This window comes from Leuciscus leuciscus (genome assembly GCF_965113295.1).
Source record: "Leuciscus leuciscus genome assembly, chromosome: 16".
Lineage (NCBI taxonomy): Eukaryota > Metazoa > Chordata > Actinopteri > Cypriniformes > Leuciscidae > Leuciscus > Leuciscus leuciscus.
The window spans coordinates 33,078,472-33,097,927 of record NC_138740.1 but is presented as its reverse complement, the minus strand read 5'-3'; the positions used below and the strand labels follow the sequence as shown (position 1 = coordinate 33,097,927).

The following is a 19,456-nucleotide window of genomic DNA, read 5'->3' as shown; positions in this document are numbered from 1 at the left end:
ACAGAGGTAGAGTTACACTCACGGTAAACTGCTGTTATTTGCACTAATGAAAGTTCATTATGTGCATCAATTTAAAAGCCTTGCAGTTTCAACTTTTCATTAGCGTGCTGTTCTCATATGTGCTTTTCTGATCGCTTACACTTGAAGAGCGCATACATTAAATAGCAGGTTATTACTGGACTGAATTTATTTTTAGCACCCAACACTGTCAAATACACAGAAGGTTTACATAAACACAGTTTGGTTTGTCTTAAGTATAAGTATACAGTTGAATGAAAATAGGATGTGCATCTGATATTAGATGTGTGCAAGTCTTAAAGGGGCAGCAGTAAACATGCTGCAGCTTGCCATTAAAGTTCACCCAAAAATGAATATTCTGTCATCAATTAAATCACCCTCATGTTGTTCCAAACCTATAATAATATATTACTTGTGCTAAACAAAAAAGATGGTTTTGAACAATGTGGGTAATCAAACAGTTACATCCCCCTTTACTTCCATAGTACTTTTTTCCTACTATAGAAGTCACTTGTAACCATCAACTGTTTGGTTACCCACATTCTTCAAATATCTTTTATGTTTAACAGAATAGACTTCATTCTGGTTTGACAGAATTTTCATTTTCGGGTGAACTATCCCGTTGGTGTTAATAAAACAACAACAAAAGACAAACAATTCTGCTAATAATTAAACCTTAACCTATTGTAGCTGGGGAAAAAATTATATATATATATATATATATATATATATATGCATGCACACACACATAGAAGAATGGAAAGATAAAACCAAAGAACACAATTCATGGTCTTACCATTTCAGTAGTGCTATCATCATCACTGGCATGATGGCTTTCTGACGAATTATCACTGTTAACGATGACCTTTTTATGGACAGAATTGTATAAATTATAATGGCTACATTATAAACCGGTCAGTAGCAAGCACTTTATATGGTAAGAGACAGATCAACAAGAAATATGCATCTTCCTCAAAACAATTAAATATTACATCAATAATTATGTAATTTATGTTCTTACCACTTCCTCATCACCATCAACAAAATCATCATTATCATTATGATTTTGACCTAGTGGGGAATCATCACCTTCATTGATGACCTACACATGAACAGGCAGACAAACAAAAATTTAGCAACTGTAATAACTCCATTGACACCGGATCAGAAACAAGAATTAGGAATGGTAAGAGGTAGATACACATGACCTCTGGGCAGAGTATATGTTCAAAACACAAGAGACGGAAGCGATGCAACACGTTTAGCAAAATACTGAAATGTGATGAGGATGATCCACATTGATGAAGTTAATTACCGTTAATTACCTCAGTAATTACCTTTATATTCAGATAAACAGATATAGTCATATTGTTAAGGTGGTGTCAAAAACAACAATAAAGGCGATATTTACAGTAGAAGGTCATAAAAATCACTTTATGTCTTTTTAATTTACTTTAAGTCTTAATGTAAAAGCACATGATTAACATAAAACATAGTAGTACTTTTATTGTAAGTATACATGAACTGTCTGTTTGAATAGGTATTAGTTTTTTTATTCGCTTTGGTACTATTTTCACAAGTAAGGTGTACATTTTCAAAACTCTTAGTATAAAAATCCAAACTGATCACACTTGTAACACAGCTAGTCATTCTTTCAAAACCTGATCCCATGCTTTCATTAGTTATACACATTTCAGTCCACATAATCATTGTTTCAAACACAAGATTATTGTAATATGTAATGAGAACATTTTGTTTTATCACAGAAACACAACAGTATGATCTTCTTTACTTTTAACAATCAGTTCATTCAACAATGCAAGATACATGTTTCAAATCACCGTTGTTGCTGAAATAATTACAGTAATACAGGCTACAGTTGCCACATTAGAAGTAATTGAATCCATAATGTTTGTAATAGTATCTGTCCAGTGTGATATCAAAAGGTGTGATGAAGTGCATGAGGTTCTGTGCTAGAACAGAGTTTGCTGGCAATACAGTAAATGATTCACTCTATACCATTTGACTGAATCTATACAGTAGACCTTTACAGATGAAGGTTGAGTTACAGTAATGTGGCAGTCTCTACCATGGTAATCTGTTTACAGTATAACATACATACTGTAATATAATATACTGTATTTGATGCCATCTGTCTCCCTTCTACTGATGCATCTCTGATCAATCTGATGTTTTACAGTCATTGACTGTTTCCTCTCCCTTATACGCTATTCTGCTTTACAGTATTTGCACAAATGGCAAATTTCTCTGTATCTTTCTCTCTCACACACACACACACACACACACACACACACACACACACACACACACACACACACACACACACACACACACACACACACACACACACACACACACACACAGACACACACACTTTGAACATCATGGTGATTATCTATAAATCACTTATGTAAAAAATAATTCATTACATTTGGTTATCCATATCGGAAATTGCAAACAAGTTCTATAGAAACTGTATATAGAATCAATATCTATAGAAATCTATAGGTGTACCAAATGATTCATTGATTAACCATTAAGATCAGTTGAATTAAATAATAGACAAATGTATTAAACTGAACAAGAAGAGATGCAAATCAAAGGTTTGATAGTAAGAGCTTTATGAAAGGCAGTTACTGTGAATGAAACATTTATGTAGATGAAACACTTATTTTGTGTTGTGAAAAGGATACTTTGTGATTTTGTGTATTGTGCTTACACAATTGAAAACATGATGAAATGTTTGAAAAAAGTGGACATTTGATGATCTGTTGTGATATTAGCACTAAGAGTTTTGAAAATGTACACCTAACTTGTGAAAATAGTATCAAAACGAATAAAAAAAACTGTAATACATATGGCTTTAAACAGTTATAACCTAAAATAAATACATAACACATAATAACTCAAGTCATGGTTATATATTTTTCCTCACCAATTCGTCGTCTGTTGTTGCTGAGTCAGTGGATTCCTTAAATTTGTAAAGATACCAAAAATGTTAGCCCAAATTTTATAATGAATTTCTTTTGACTGATTAGTATGCACAGTATATACATTAGTTATTATTAGTTACTTACCACTGAAACGGTGTTACCCTCATTGTTGTTTAAAGGCTGCTGTTAAATGTAATTAAACCATACTTGATATGAATAAAAAAATGGATGATTACATTTTGGGTTTTACATAACCTTAGTGAGCTTACACTTGGCCGGAGGTAGAGAGCTGACCTCCCCAGCACTCCACTGTTTCGTATTGCTTTAGGTGTCCCCTCGGTCAGTGGAATTACTACACGGTGTCTGTTGACTCTGCACATGTCGAATGACTTGCTCTTCAGTTGGGGGTATTCCTCCTCTATAAATGTTTTAAATTGGCCCTCAGTCAAGCTTTGAGGAACCAAAACACTTCTTACTGGATCAGCTGCAAATCAAATAATACCACATTAATTAATTATTAAGAAAAGGGCTCTGTAATTTATACTAATACAGTTTCTTCTATTTAAGTACTATTTTTTAAGTACTACACTGAAAAGTTAACCATAGTGTAAAGTCACAGTATACTGTTACACTCAAACTTGGCACAGGCATAATTTGCCTGTGTCAATTTCCACATTTGAGAACAAACTAACACTGTCTGCACGGCCCATTAACTTTCTACTGAGCAGCACTAACAAACTTTAAATCTCAGTTAGATAAACAGTGCAGAGCTCTGTCTGATTTCTTGCTTATGATGTTTTAATTAACAATACTGACTTTTAGTTGGGGTACAGGAATAACATGGGTTCTTCTTAACTTCTTAAACTGGGACGGCATTCCCTTTAAAAACATATGTGAGTACAAAAGTAACAATACTAGCTACAATTTACAGAAATACAAATTGGTAAATTTTTGTACTCCCTGCATCTCAATGTCCATACTATCCATCCTATATAGTATGTGAGATCAAAAGAAGTGTGTCCCAAGGCATAGTATGTTGAAAAGAGTATGCCAAAAGACCCAGATGGTCTACTATTTCCTGCAGGTCACCAAAGTGTGGATTTTTTCGTGCACGCTATAACAGATAATATTGCCCTCAACCCATTGCATTTGGATGACGATTTGGTTCAGAACTACAAACAAAGTTAATAAGTGTTTAAAAAACTACAAAACATGGCAGATGTGCACGATCTACGGTTAAGTAGAGAGGGGGTTTAAGTGACTAATAATCAATGTTTAACCTTCCAAAAAAAATATTTATTTAATGTTATCCGTGTTACATTTCATCTGCAATAACAATGTGAACTTTTAAAAAGATCCATTAGGAGCTTAATTTGTAAATTAATCATTATGCATTAATATTAGGAGAGTCTCTGCATGAAAGAAGTATTTACCCTTTTGAGTGTTGTATGCAACCATGTGTTCATGCATTAGCGCCATGCGCATACTGTACGTCGTCCTGTCTGAATGCCTGTAAATAACAAAAGAACAATGCTTCCACAAGGAAACACTACAAGGAAACACATCTACAAGGAAACACTACAAATTACAGCTACGATGTTATGTCAGTAAACTTGTAAAAACTCATAAGTAATGCTACATAGAGTACATAATTTTAAGACTTACAGTGGAGGATGGTCAAACTGTGCTGCTGAGGGTCTAAAACAAAAGAAAACAATCTTTATATATGACTGTAGCAAATGATCTCAAAAGGGAAATATTAATAATTATTCATAACTTATGTTTAGTTATGAATATTTTGAAGTTAATCAGATTAACTTGATGTAGCTAACTTAATATTACAAACAATTAATCAGTTCGTCCTGGATTAATCACCACTCAGTAGTGATTATATGTAAGGTTTGTGCCACAGATGCCCTAAACTAACAGTATTGGTGATTACCAAAATATTTTTTACATTTCTGTCATGGTTAATTCACCAGTATGTTTTTTTATTGAAAAGTTGAATGTGCCGGTTCAAATTTGGGTATGAAAACACAAAAATTCTACTAGACTATTTAGTTGTTTCAGTTTGTTATTACACAAGTTCTTGTCAAATTCATAATATTTATTTTCTCTTATGACAGGTGGTCTAAACAATTTGTTAAGCACTGTATGATTAATGTAATTGCATTATCCAAAAACAAGTTTTCAATACTCCAAATAATTTATATCAATTTTGAATAATCAACATGATTCCATCTGTGTTTGTACACCAAAGCATTTGTGTTGTAGAGTACATTTTAGTTATCGCTACATCTGCCTTTTTGAACCAGAGTACACACACAAATAACTTAGATAGATGTTATTTGTGAGGCATGATGTTTCCAACGTGATGACGTAATGCCTGGCACGTCACAGACCAGCAAAAGACGAACAATTGTGGTTAAAAAGTATAAAAAACAATTTTTTAAATGACTGATCGTTTCGCTAGATAAGACCCTATTCCTCAGCTGGGATCGTGCAGAGCCCTTTGAAACAGCATTGATTTGGACTCCAACATTTTGGTTGCAGTTTAAGTCCATTGTGTGGAGAAAAATCCTGAAATGTTTTCCTTAAAAAATGTAATTTCTTTTACACCATCTTGGATGGCATTGGGGTGAGTAAATTATCAGGAAATTTTCATTTTGAGGTGAACTAATCCTTAAAGTAACTTTCTAGATATTCTGCGAATTAAATGTACGTCAGGGATAGACAGTGTCAGTAATTAAGTGCCACTGTCCTACAGATTCTAGGTCCAAATGTTATCGAACACACCTGAACAAGTTAATCAATGTCTTCAGGAATATTAAGGCAAAAGGCAGGTGAGCTTTTTCACCAGTGTTGGAATCAGCACTATGGGACCAATGTTGCCTGTCCCTGATGTACTTAATAGAAATGTATGCATTTTTTCAAACAGCATTTTGACAATATCTAGTGGTTAGGGACTGACCTTTCATGTAATGTTAGATGTTGGACCAGGAGGTGAATGGGGACCTCCTGTCCACACCTCTTACACTGCTCTTTTCCAAAACCCTCATCCTACAAACAGTAATGTACTTGTTAATGTTTGGTTCACAGCTACACACATCTGTTAGAAGTGCGCAGTAAGGCATGTCTTAGAATCTGAATGAAAGCACTTTTCACAAGGCTAATTCTGTACAAATACTTTTGCCTCCCACTATGATTGATGACCCTTTCCCATAGCCCCTGCAAAGGGGCTATTGCTTTTATTTAACTACACTTATCAATAACACAAGCACAACAGACAGTTATTTTCTATATATCTTACTTTCTGACTGAGGTCCTCCTCCTCCGCCATCAAGATGAGGTCACTTTGAAGAGGCACAACATAGGCGACAGCTCTGTTTAGTCCACTCTCTTCTTTTAAATATGACACCGTGTAGCCTCCTGCTGGGACTGGCAAGTCAATTAGTTTCCTGCTTCTGCAGCACCTCATTATCTTAAACCCACCGACACCACGGAGGGCTGTAAAAGCTTCTTCAATTTTCACTTTTACATCTGCTGCAGAACCATTCACTGGAAATTGTATAACTTTCCTGCCAAGTCCATTTCTTTGTAGGATCAGGGTCTCCTCCGCTGTTGGAACTGCATCTGTAGATCTTAGCGCACACCCGAAGAAAACATGCTCCCATGGCCCACACACTGGCTTGTTAAAAAGGCTGCTTCGTCTTACTCTGCTTCGAGGATATGGACTTTGGAAAAGCCTTGAGAGTGTGGTTGATGTAGATGTTTGAGGAGCCAGTACAAAGGGAGCATGGGTTGAAGGATTTGCAAAAGGTGGGAGTGGACAGGACTGATTAGAAAATGAAGACAGAGAAGGAGCAAGCATGTGGGGATGGGGAGGAGTGTGTGCAATAGGTGGATACGGGACTGGAGTGCTGCTGGCTTGTGTAAGGGGGCTCGAGAGCATCTGGTTAGTAGGAGCAGAATTAGGAGGGAGGACGTTTGCAGTGGAAGGAGGGGGAGAAGAAGTCGGATTTTCCAATAAGGATTGGTCATTTAAAAGACCTGACACCCTTGCGAGCATTGAAGCAACCTGCTGTAAACGTTCACTGTAAGAATCCAGAAATAAGACAATAAGACTTAGTTAGTTTAAAGGACTGTGTATAACAGTCTGTAATATTATTACAGCTATTAAATATGGTTATTCAATGAAGGGGTTCCCAGTCACATTCCAGGAGCCCCCACAGCACAGTGACTCTATGTACCAGCACCAGTTCAACAGCGCCAGTGATGAGGGGGTCATGGTGTTTGTTGTTAGTAACAATGAGAAAGACGGACTTAAAGACTTAAGTTTATCAAGCGACGAGAATACTTTTGTGCGCAAAAACAACAAAATTAACGACTTTATTCCACTTTTCATTTCCTTCTCTCTGGGCCTCGAGTTAGTTCACGTAGTGTTTTAGCGCAGCGCTCACACACATGACCAGCGTCGGCCAATAGTGAGCCTACGTGGTGACGTGCAAAACAGACGCGCTGCGCTAAAACACTACGTGAACTCACTCGAGGCCCAGAGAGAAGGAAATGAAAAGTGGAATAAAGTCGTTAATTTTGTTGTTTTTGCGCACAAAAGTATTCTCGTCGCTTGATAAACTTTAGATTGAGCCACTGTAGTCACTTGGACTATATTAACGATGTCTTTAATACATTTTCTGGGCCAGCAAGTTTCAGTCCCTTAGAAGCCTATGGAGGAGTGAGCCAACTCTCAGATTTAATCAAAAATATCTTAATTTGTGTTCCAAAGATGAACGAATGTCTTACGGGGTTGGAACAACATGAGGGTGAGTAATTACTGATAGAATTTTCATTTTTGCGTGAACTAACCCTTTAACAAACTTATTGCCAATAATCTGGAAGATAAATTATTCAAACAGTTGTACAACAATATAGTGCTGGTGATTCAAAAATCACTCTCAAACACTCTATAAAGCTGATTAAAAATGAGTTATTTTACAACACTTCCGCTTTGAGTATTATTAAATGTGGGTCATATTTTACGATTCTGAACCTAAGTAAAGAACCTGACACCTTGAACTTATGGACACTCCAGGAAGGTTGCAGTTATGGAAAATGGTGGCGCTGGAGACTTAAGTTTCCTGATGGTTTCACACTTAATTCTTAATTATTTTGCAGTTAACATGCGTCTTTTCTTCTTCACCTGTTTTTGTCTGACCCTTCTGAATCCGTGAGCATTTCAATGTCCAATGGTCATGCCATAATGTAGCAATTTGTTGTATTAGTGCATTAGTTTAGCATACTTCTCACTGGGCATTAATTAATGTTTGTCATTTAACGTTTTTGCCCCATTTTACCTGTAAAACAAAACCTGCATACAACTGTTATGCATGCCAAAATTATGTTTTTTTTTTTTAAACATACAGCCTTCATTAATCATTAAATACCACTTATAATGCATTATATACAAAACTAATAGTAGCCTAGTAATTAATATTGATGTGGTTTGGGATTGGTAAAATGTGGTTTGAAAAAATGTGATCAAAATAGCAACTTGCATAATTATGCATGCAGTTTAATTCGAAAAAAAAAAATACTGTATAGCCTATAAAGAGTCAAATTTATATTATAAAGCTCGTTTTGAGAAAAATTGGGTTGTAGCTTGTTGTCTACATTGCTGTGATTGTAAATAGGTGTCATTTGTGTTTTAACAACGTTTAGCTTAAGTTATTGATCCGGGAAGTTCGAATCTGTGAATATTGCCAATTTCACTTGAGTTAAGCAGCGACCGCATTTCTTTATATTTGACTGAGTCCAAGTTCAATGAACCGCTCCATTGTAAACGTACGTACGGAGCTCTAGAAACAATGCCAGCGGGACAATAAGAGGGAACGCAAAATATAGGCCTATTGGCATGACGTTCCTAAAAATTGCTTTATTGTCATAGGCCTACTATTCTATTGTCCTATGTAGATCTTATTTATTTAAGACCGTGTTGGCCTTCTGTAACGTTAGTCATGTTAGCGATTTCATGGTTGCAAGCAAAAAAAAAAATCACTAAAGTTACCAAGCTTCATATAATTCCAATGAAGTGAATGTTAAAAAAAACATAGGCCGAATAACATAACAAAACAAGAAAAGGCGGGTAAACGGCCGCAAACTATTTCACAGGTCTCTTAAATTTAAAAAATAACACGGGAACATCGCACTGAGTATAGCAGCTACTATTTCAGCTATGCCAGAAACTAAGAGTGCAACATACCTTTCATTTGGCGCTGACATTTAGATCTCCTTCGTCGTCTTCTGTGCCTCTTCTTTTTCTGTGCACACCCAAAAGCAGTTCTTGAGTTAGATATAAATTACTTTGTGTCCCGACCAAAGCTGTGCTCAGGGTTTTCAAGCTCTGGGTGATCAGAGTTTTTATAAAAGCTAGCCTAGTTTTGGACACTTTGTAACATTGACAATATTACACAATAACCCATTCTTATTGTTATGCGTTGTAAAAATACATAATCACGGAAATATAGGCTATAATTTTTTTCAATATTTTGCAATTACCATCACTGATTGCTATTGTAAAGCAGCTTTTAAACAATAAAAGAATAGTAGGCCCTACTTACCAGCAGTCTCTAACGTCGTGCTGTGCACCACTGCACCTTAAAAGTGAAGTTTCGTGGTTCGCGCTTTTTTTTTTTTTTTTTTTTTTAGCAGCGAAGCCCTGCCTTCTTTTTTTGATTGGTCGGTTATATCAAAAATGCTTTTTGCTTGTTTCATATTTATAAACCCAATTTGTCTACACATTCTTATTTAATTTAAAATAGTTTTAAAAATAGGTCCTTATTTTCAGAACTGGTAGGCTCTTTTTTCTTTTTTCTTTTTTACAAAAAATACTATTTTAGTCCGCAATCATTTTAATGAAAATTGTCCTTTATGATCAATTCTTGCAGAAATTTAATTTTCCTGTTAGGCCTAGACAATTCACTATTGTTTTTGATGCTACAACCACAGGACTTATTACATGATTTAAAGGTTGTGAAAGGACTCTTTTTACTTTTCCTCCTTTACTTGATCCCTTCCAACAGCAGTGGGCAAGAGTTGTTGTTACATACTCTAGTAGGCTAATAGGTCTATTTGTGCAATCTTTGAAAGAGATATTGGCACTAAACCTTATGTAATTTCCTATTGGAGCAATATATTTGTCAATATAGTGGATTGGAAAAAAGATTGGTTATTGCCACACAAATACCAGAAGTTTATTTTGAATTAATAGATTCTGTAATTTGCAAAACTTTACTACTGTATTTAGGTTACTGGTCAGAAAATATGTGCAGAATGTGAATACAAAGCGCTCACTTACTGTAATATTATTAGACTCCGTTAAGCATTGTTGCTTTACTTTCCTATAGGAGAGATAGGGGACAGTGTCTATAGGCGGATCTTTTGTGACGTCATTGTTTATGTTTGTCGCGTTGCATCATGGGAATCGTGTGGCAGGAAACACCGCTAGATACCTCTAGATACCTGTAATTTGATTGTTTTGCACGTTTGGAGGAGGATTTAGAGAAGAGGATGGTTCACTCTTGCTGTGTGGTCGAGTACGGCTCGTTGGGGGCCTGATGAAAAGTTTTTTCGAATTCCCTCCGAAAAGGATCGCGAAAAACGAAAGAAATGGTTGCGTGCAATTAGGCGATTGAACCTGGACGCTCCGAAGAAAGCCTGGATTCCTGCAGCTAACGTTACTGATCGAGTTTGTGAGGCTCATTTTGTTCATGGTAGGCCTAAGTCTTTGTGACTATGTATTTATAGAAGATTGAATAAAAAAAATTATAAAACTGAGTCAAATCAACCGAGTCATATGTTTTCGCGTTCTGATTCAGGTGTCCCAAACCGCGATCCACAGCACCCAGACTATGTTCCTCACATCAAAATGGGCTATTCTGGATCGCAAAACTTAAAAGCAAAAGAAAAGGCTGTTCTAACCTCTGCTTTTAGCACGATCACTGCTTTCTGTTTGGCAGAAAAGATCGGCCCAACTTTTTGAAAAAACAAAATAATCATAGGCCTCCAGACTTTTGAAAGCCTTTAATCTTTCATGAGTGAAGGGTCCAGGGGTTTCTATTAAATAAGAATAAATGTCTCCCCAGCAGATTGGTGGCCAAGACACGGGCAAGTCGGACCAACGTTTTTTGTCATCCCAGATCTCATATGGGCTTTGAATAACTTCGATTTTGTCACCAATACAAATTTTGAGCTTCTCTCCAAACCTCCTCCGGTCTTCAGATGTTAAAGTGCTTATATATTGTGGATTTCTCCCGCTAACTCTCTTGAAAGTGCTCGTCGCGTCTTTACTGCCCGCAATACTGTCTGTTTTGTTGCCACACAACCACTCGCGCATGCGTACAAAGATGTCAACAAAGATCCTCCTATTGAAGCAGCGAGTCACGTCGTTGTACGGGAAACGCACCCCTGATCGGTATTATTATTTAAAGTATGATTATTCATTCTTTATTAAGCTGCAGATCCGTGTTATGGGTTATTAATGATGTTGGTCTGTTCAGATATTATAATACAGACGAGTGATTAGCGTCATATTGTTTGAATGCTCTTCATATGAGCCACAAGGTTATTCAGGCATTGGGCACTGTATGTTATTGATGACAAATGGTAGCTTACAGCCTATTTTCCTGTGGAATAGCCTACCTCGTTTCTGTTTATTTAACCCCTTACTCAGGGACGGATTATGGTGATGATGTGCCCTGGGCACGGATGTGTCAAAGGCCCCCTTCACCAATTTTTTGGACAACAGTGTTGCGCCTGTATGCACAGGTGCCGCAATAGGGCAGGCAAGCAAGGCATTTTAAGGGGGCTCCCGAGGGCTGATCATTTAAACAATCAGAAATGTTAATATAAAGACGCAGCAACATCTCTGCATCCCCCTTAGTGGGGCCCCTCTCTCGTTACGCTCGTTATGCTTTTACCTTTTTCAAACTGGTGCAGCGCTTACTCGCGGTAGCTAGAAAATGCATGATTTGATTTGTTAAACATGAAAAGGACTTATCCGTCTGGCATGGTAGCTCGCTCTAACTTTAACCTAGATAAATGCATATCCAAAGTGTTTGTGCGGAGTGTGCAGCGCGCACTGCATGGCAGGCGTCGGCGCGAACACGTGCATTTTCCTATCAACAGTGGAAACAACTTGAAATACTCAATCTTGCCTAGTCATATACAGAAAAGAATAATGCATCAGTCGCAAGTAACTACTTTTATTTTTGTAAACTCACAATAACAAGAAACGTTGTGCTTTTGTAAAATAAAATAAAACAAACAGGGCGCGCTTTCATGGTCTCCGTGGCGTGAACTGGAGCGCGTCTCAAAAAAGAACTGAAACACAGTGTATAGCCTCACAGACATGATGAATATTTCTATATAAAGCTTGAAATGTCCACTTTTAAACGAAAAAATTCTAATCGAAAGCAAATACCGGCTGATTAGGCTGATATGATATGAAAGGTGCATTTCTCTCTAAAGGCGCATCCACTTTTCAGCGGAGATATAGATATGTTTGCAGCCGACACTGATTTAGAAATATATATTTTTTATTATTAAACAATAAAAATGGCTAGTTTTTTTTGTTTTGTTTTTTTGACATATTATCATTAGCCTGCTTTTGCCGGTGCTTTGCGGCAAGATTTATGCATGAAATTAATATTAACGTGAGATTAGTCGACTAATTGCTTAAATGAATGACTAGGCTACTAGTCGACTAGAAAAATCTTTAGTCAATGGCAATTCTAATCAATGCATTTAGGCTAGTTGACATTTAATTAGTAATTCTAGTATCCAGGTCTTTACGTTCAATTAGTTGAGTTAACAATTAGTTAATGAACTAAAATAATAAAACAAAGATTAAATTAAGATGCTATATAGCATTGCTTGTTCCACCACAAAAGACACTTTTTAAGGTGACAATCCGTTACACATTTGAAGATTTACTGTATCTTGATTATTGTTGTATTGTATTTTATCTTCTGTTATAAAGATGAAGATTGACATTTCGTTAAAAAAATAAGCCCATAGGTTTTAAACTCATTTTTGTTTTGGTTTTTGAGTAACCGTCTTCTACGCGTGACTTTTATATTACGCAATGCTTTTCACTCGCCTCTAGATGTCCCTCTCAACAGCGCAGCAACACATTAAAATTATTTCTTTGATTTATTTACTAGTTAATACTTTGCAACTGCAAAAAATAAATAAAAAAAATCACATTATTCCTCAATATTTAACACAATTTTACTGAAAATAAAATTAAAATTAAAATAATTATTTGAAAAGAATAGACACAGTAAATTTGACAGGGCCCCCTGCTGGCCCAGTGCCCTGGGCAAGTGCCCAGTAGGCCCGTGCGTTAATCCGTGCCTGCCCTTACTCAACACCCCCAATTTTGGCAAGTGCTGCATACATGACATACCCAGAATAAAAAGGTTGCTGCTGATAAGTCATTCCGAATAGACACATAACCAACCTATTTAGAATGTAAACTCTCAAGGGTTGGCTGTTCAAGACTCAAAATTAACCAGACTGTTATTAATATTGAGATATATAAGCTCAAACATAAAAACAAAAACAACAAATATTAAGAATATATTTATTAAATGTATAAAAATATTATGTGAATTTAGGATAGCAACTTATAACAACAACTAAAGTGTAGCCACAACTGTGGTCATGCTTCATTTCAAATCTGAGAATGATATCTCGAAAATTATGCATTTTATGAAGCCTATTGTGAGACCATGTCAGGGGAGCATTTGGAGAAGTTTCACAGAAGGCAAACAAGTTTCTCATCAAATAGTTTATTGCCCTCTAAACACCCATTTACTGTCTCTGACTAATGTCTGGCGAGGAGAACTGGCCCCATTCATGTTCTTTTCATTTAAATCGACGAACCTTTCACACATTTGCCGGTGAGACTTAATCTTCATTATTCTTTTATCCTTATTCTTTTGTTTGAATGCAGCCATTATAGCCTTTCTTCTGGCATAATGCTTGGCCATTTACAAATAATGTAACCCCCTATAGACGAATAATCCACCTATTAACTTAAGCCTTGTTAGAAAACAAACAACAAAAAAATATTATTGGAACTTTAAATGCGAATTATTTTAAAAATATATATATTATGGAATAGAAAGCTCCTGTAGCAGGTGCATTAGCACAACAGTTAGCCTCAAGCTACATGACACAATTTAATTTATTAATATTACACTTTTATTTAAAGCTCACTTTTAAACACCATCGAGTATTTGTATCATATTCCGGTCGCGGTTTAGAATGGTTTCAAGTCAAACAAAATTTGAAATATGTTATTTTTAGCATTTTATATGAAGCTATGGGCTATATGCTTATCCTTACCTTTATTTTTTATTCATATAAAAATACCCCAAATCGCACGAAAATAACACACAAAACACATATACTTAAATCGTGCATAAAGAACTTGTTTCGGTGAAGAGATGTCACTTTCGCTTTGTTTATCACGGATGTCCAGAATCAGGAAGTATACACAGGACGCGTCATGCAGAAGAGGTCACGTTGAAGCACGTCAGATGATTGACAGCTGTACAGCGAATCATATTAGTTTGAGGTCAAAAGTCACGCAAATCAGGAAGAGGAGATACACATCTAGCTACGTTAGCTGTTTGAGCTCTTCAGATCGCATAATTCAGTGGAAAATGAATAGGATTGGTATTCTGTATGACGAAAATATTTTACTAACATGTGATTATTAATCATTATTTCTCCAAATATGCGCACCATTGTAATAATTGCCCTGGCGGATTCTGTATATTATATGTATTTGAGCACAAATAAACCGGAGAAGACGAGAATGAATGTTGTGTGAGTAATGATTTCTATTCAAAATAACGAACGTTACAGATTAATTATTTTGCACTCCTGGCATAAATTAAGAAATTAATGTCACTGCAAACCAGTTTAATCATAAACAGTGGTCAAATATCGAAGCTGGAGTCTTAAACCTTCCTTATGATGCTGATTTTGTCCAGATCAAGTAAGAGTGTGATGTTTTAAAGAGTAATGCATTTTGAAGTGATCCCTGCCGAGCAAGGGGTTAACTGAATGTTGAGTAGAGAAATGTCACTGATGTGTATTAAGAATAATTATTTTACATTATGTAACACTGAAAGCTTATTATTGTGTATATATTTTGTTTATTCATTATTTTTATTGTACTTATGTTCCAGACTATGTACATCATTGAATACCTCTGTTGTTCATCCTCCATCTACCTCCAATACACCGAGTTAATCTACAATAACAGTCCAAAAGCCTCTCTAACAGTGTTGGTAGGACAATGAGGTTCAGATCCATTTCAGTGATTGTTCACTACTGAATGTTGTTCAAAACACTTTGAGCCACCATCAGTGCCTCCTGGTAAATATCCACACCAAACAAGTCACTGGTTTTGAAAGGGTCAATGCTACCCTGGAGCTGGGCCTCCAGCATCTCTTTAAGTGCTGGTTGCGTCATTGGAATGTCAGTTTGTTGCCGTGGATCTTCAACAGGAACTGGTCCATCCCAATCAATACCCCAGTCAGAGATTTCGACCTATAAGAACAACAAATAATAAGGTACGTTAATAATTTGTAATCAGATTTGTCAATTAAAGTATTGGTCAATAATCAACATTGATGTACATCTGGATATGTCTATACCTCTTCAGGAAGCTGTTGTGGTGCAACAAGTAGCCCTGCCACCCACAGCTGCTGGGGAGACCTGTAGCCCTCCGAAGACAGGGGATGTCGGGCCCAGCTGTCAGAAAAGAACTTCAGATGCCAGTTCAGCCTCGGAATCATCACATAGTGTAGGCATGTGATATGAACATCATTGTTCGGGTCAAGAACTCCAATGTCCTCCAGGTGCCGGAAGGCCGCATAGTAAATATGGATGACTGTGCACCATAAGTCCCGCCATAACCTCTCTATGCGTTGATTATGGACACTCTTGCCCGTGATGTAGCTCTTGCGCTCTGACAGAAAATGAACACATTTAATAATCATAATTTAACAGAAAAGGTACTTCCAACAAAAAAACTGCAATCAATGGAAATATGCACTGATAATCTGACTAGGGTCAGCTGATTTATACAACAGCCAATCCTTTTCTAAATGTGATACAATAAACATATGTGGAGAATTTTATATATATATATATATATATATATATAAAAATAAATAAAATAAAAATCCAACATTTTAGATATGAAGTACTAAAATGTACAACTAACACCAGTGATGCAGATTTGTATTAAAAAGTCATAAGACTAGTATTTTGTACTCTTCTCTTACTGCACCTACCAGGTCCTCGATCAGGATGTTCAAGCATGAACCTTGCCACATCTACATTTTCCCCACCATGGTCACTGCGGACACGCTGAGGCAGACCATGAACATGCACAGCTTCCAAGAAGCATTGCAGTACAGTAGAGGCCCTGTTGTTATCGCTGGCTTTCAGGTACATTATTTTACGGCTAAAGCCATCAATGCCCCCATGGACAACTATTCTCCAACTGAAAACAGGGAGGAAAAGAGAATATATAATTAGAACAAATGATTTAACAGGAACAGTTGACAGTGTGCTGGTATTGATATGATTGCTGATTATTGTTATGCCTCAAATGATAAATCAACTTTTTTAAATGTATATTGTGTATTTGCAAATAGACAGCTTTACAGTCGGCTCGTTTTTTTCCCACATTAGAAGAATAATCGAAAAATGAAAAACTTAATTAATAAACAAAAAAATATTGATGACCAGAACAAATGCTACTTGTACTAACAATGTTACTAATTACAAAAAAAAACTTCTTTTATAGGTCTTACCGGATGAGTTTATGGTTGCCATCAATATGCCACAGGGAGAGAGGTGCTGGAACTGAATAAGGGCGTCTTGGAACAATATTCAGTTCCAGTCCACGTAACATAGTCCCAACCGGATCAATGGCTCTCATAACCTCCCGGACTCTTCGTTGCTGTACCCTGTAGAAACAGAATTGTTATAATGACATGCAAAAGTTTCTCCTCCTTAGTGAAAATATGTTGCTATGCATATCAAAGTCAGTAAAGGACAACCTCATTTCCTAAAAATCATAAATTGATGTATTGTATGACAACAACTAGGGGTCTGCAACCATGCTCCTGGGTTACCGTCCTGCAGATTTTAGCTCCAACCCTAATCAAACACACCCGAAGGAGGTAATCGATGTGTCAGGGTTGCTTGATAATTACAGAGTTAGAGCAGGGTTGGGACTGAAGTCTGCAGGACAGTAGCTCTCCAGGAGCAGGGTTGAAGATAACAACAGAACCAAATATATAGCCAATGTCATTAATGTTCCTATTGGCAATAATTTAATATAATTTGACAAATTAATCTGATTTGAATATCAGAAGGCAAAGTCCTACTTTCAACGAGAGGTGCATTGAGCTGGGAATGGAGGAGGGTAATTAGCTCATGAGCAACACACTAAGCTACTAAATAATACTGAATGGTCCATAGAAATACCATGATAGGAATCGTACTCCTAGGTAGACGTAGATCAGCTGAGAGTTCGCTAATTCAAGTTTGACAAACGTGACCTGCCAGAAGTATAAATCATTTCTCTACATGGTTATACACGTGTTGTGTATAATTTTTAACAGTTCTCTGAGGAAGTAACGTACTCATAGTTTGAAACATACCTTATACCTCTTGCTTTAAGATGTCCCATGACCATCTTTTGTCCTGTATTAGGACAACTGGCAATGAATTCCATCACATGTTTTTTTAAGTCTTCATCAGAGATATCACTGTAAGTCTGCCTCACAGATAACTGATACTGGGTCATTCTGTTTCGGATTGTTCGTTGACTTACAGAATACATTGCAGCAATTTCTTTAACTGTGAAATGTTCGTCAAGCAAATATTTCAGTTGCTGTTCACAGAGAAAGAAAAATCTTTCACAGGTTTGGACCGGCAAAGAATAGATATGTAGCTCATGTAATGCAACATTTAAAAGTGAAAATATCTCCTCTTCTTGTTGCAACGGTCTGTACACAACAAATCTGGACAAAACATGGACAATGCTTTCCAGTCTAAAGAAAAAGTTATCGCAGTGTGTATCTACAGCAGCAGCCTGTCTCAACTCTGCCCCTAATGACTGCAGGCTCTCAGAGATGGCACTCAGCACATCCAGATGTGCTCCTTCACTGAAAAGAGAAATAAAAGAAAGAAAAAACATCAGATCAATAAATTGCAGTCCAGTGTAGCAATCAAGACATTCGTCTCGTCGGGGATACAATTACATCTGGGTGATATTACCAAAATATCTAAAAACTATTTTAATTTTACATTTAACTTTTTTTAAATTACAATGTGATGGTTTGTTTCACTGTTTGCTTCAAAAGGTGTCACTTCATTCCATATGTATAATGTCTATACTCTACTTCATAGGGATGAGTCACGATTTTAGAATATTGGATTAGTTGATTTAATTATAAAATATGGAATAGGTTGTGCTATTATTGTCTAAAAAAACCCTCCCATGTTCTCGGTGCTGAGTACCCTATGTAACCAGAGGGTGACGCTGCCAATAACACATCTAAAAGCTGTCAATCAACTCTCAGACAAAAGAAAAAGAACACATTGTCTCACACCAGAGCATGTGATTTGAGTGGAAATATTTCCTCCAGAGCCGAGAGAGACTTTATGAAAACTCCGCTTCGCTCGCTGAACCCATGCCCTTTGTGATATGCTGGTTCGACAATATGTGAATAAGGGGCTGCCCCCGACTAAAGTTTTTTCTAGTCGACCACTAGTTTTCATTTAAGCCATTAGTACACTAATCGCATATTTATATTAATTTAATTACTTAAATATATACTGGAGAGAATACTAAACCATAATGAGCGTTTACGTAGCGTAATATATAATATAGCCTACTATATAGCCTATAGGGTGGATTGCCCTAATGTGGGACACTGCCTAATGTGGGACACCTAAGCTTCAGTGGGTGTGGCTCTTCCCCAAACTAATGAATGTCACTGAAACTATGGGAAAGCCAAAGCTGTAGTGTCATGTGAACAAAATCATATAACCTTTGACCTGTCCAGTCATAAATTAGGGCGGGGCAATCATCAAACAGGAAGTACTTGCTGTGAAAGCTACAAGAAGGTCAGTGACGTACAATTTTGACCAAATTAGTGTTAAGGGTATAAATTAATCATTATCAAAATAATCATGCAACTTTTTATCTTAACGTGTTCATAAAATGTTTGTTCATTAAAAAATAGTATAGCATAGTATATATTTAAGCTATATATTTGTTTTTTAATACATTTTTCTATTGTCCCACTTTAGGACATGTAGTGTCCTAAAGTAGGACAGTATGATTAGCCTAATTTGGGACAGTTGTAAAGCTACATGCCAGTCAA

At 36.5% G+C, this 19,456-nt stretch overlaps 1 protein-coding gene and 1 long non-coding RNA gene across 2 annotated transcripts; both read left to right on the top strand.

Annotated features, from left to right (window-relative positions):
* The window catches only part of LOC309478207 (uncharacterized protein), a 103,165-nt gene that overhangs the window by 40,062 nt on the left and 43,647 nt on the right, over window positions 1-19,456 (top strand).
* LOC309476863 lies at window positions 13,514-18,934 on the top strand. 2 transcript variants are annotated; one of them, XR_014198398.1, is made up of 5 exons: window positions 13,514-14,867; window positions 15,233-15,619; window positions 15,712-16,063; window positions 16,349-16,502; window positions 16,864-18,934. It is a non-coding gene; the product is annotated as an uncharacterized lncRNA (long non-coding RNA). The 2 variants fall into 2 exon arrangements; XR_014198399.1 differs by having other exon boundaries at window positions 15,712-15,856; window positions 16,864-18,932.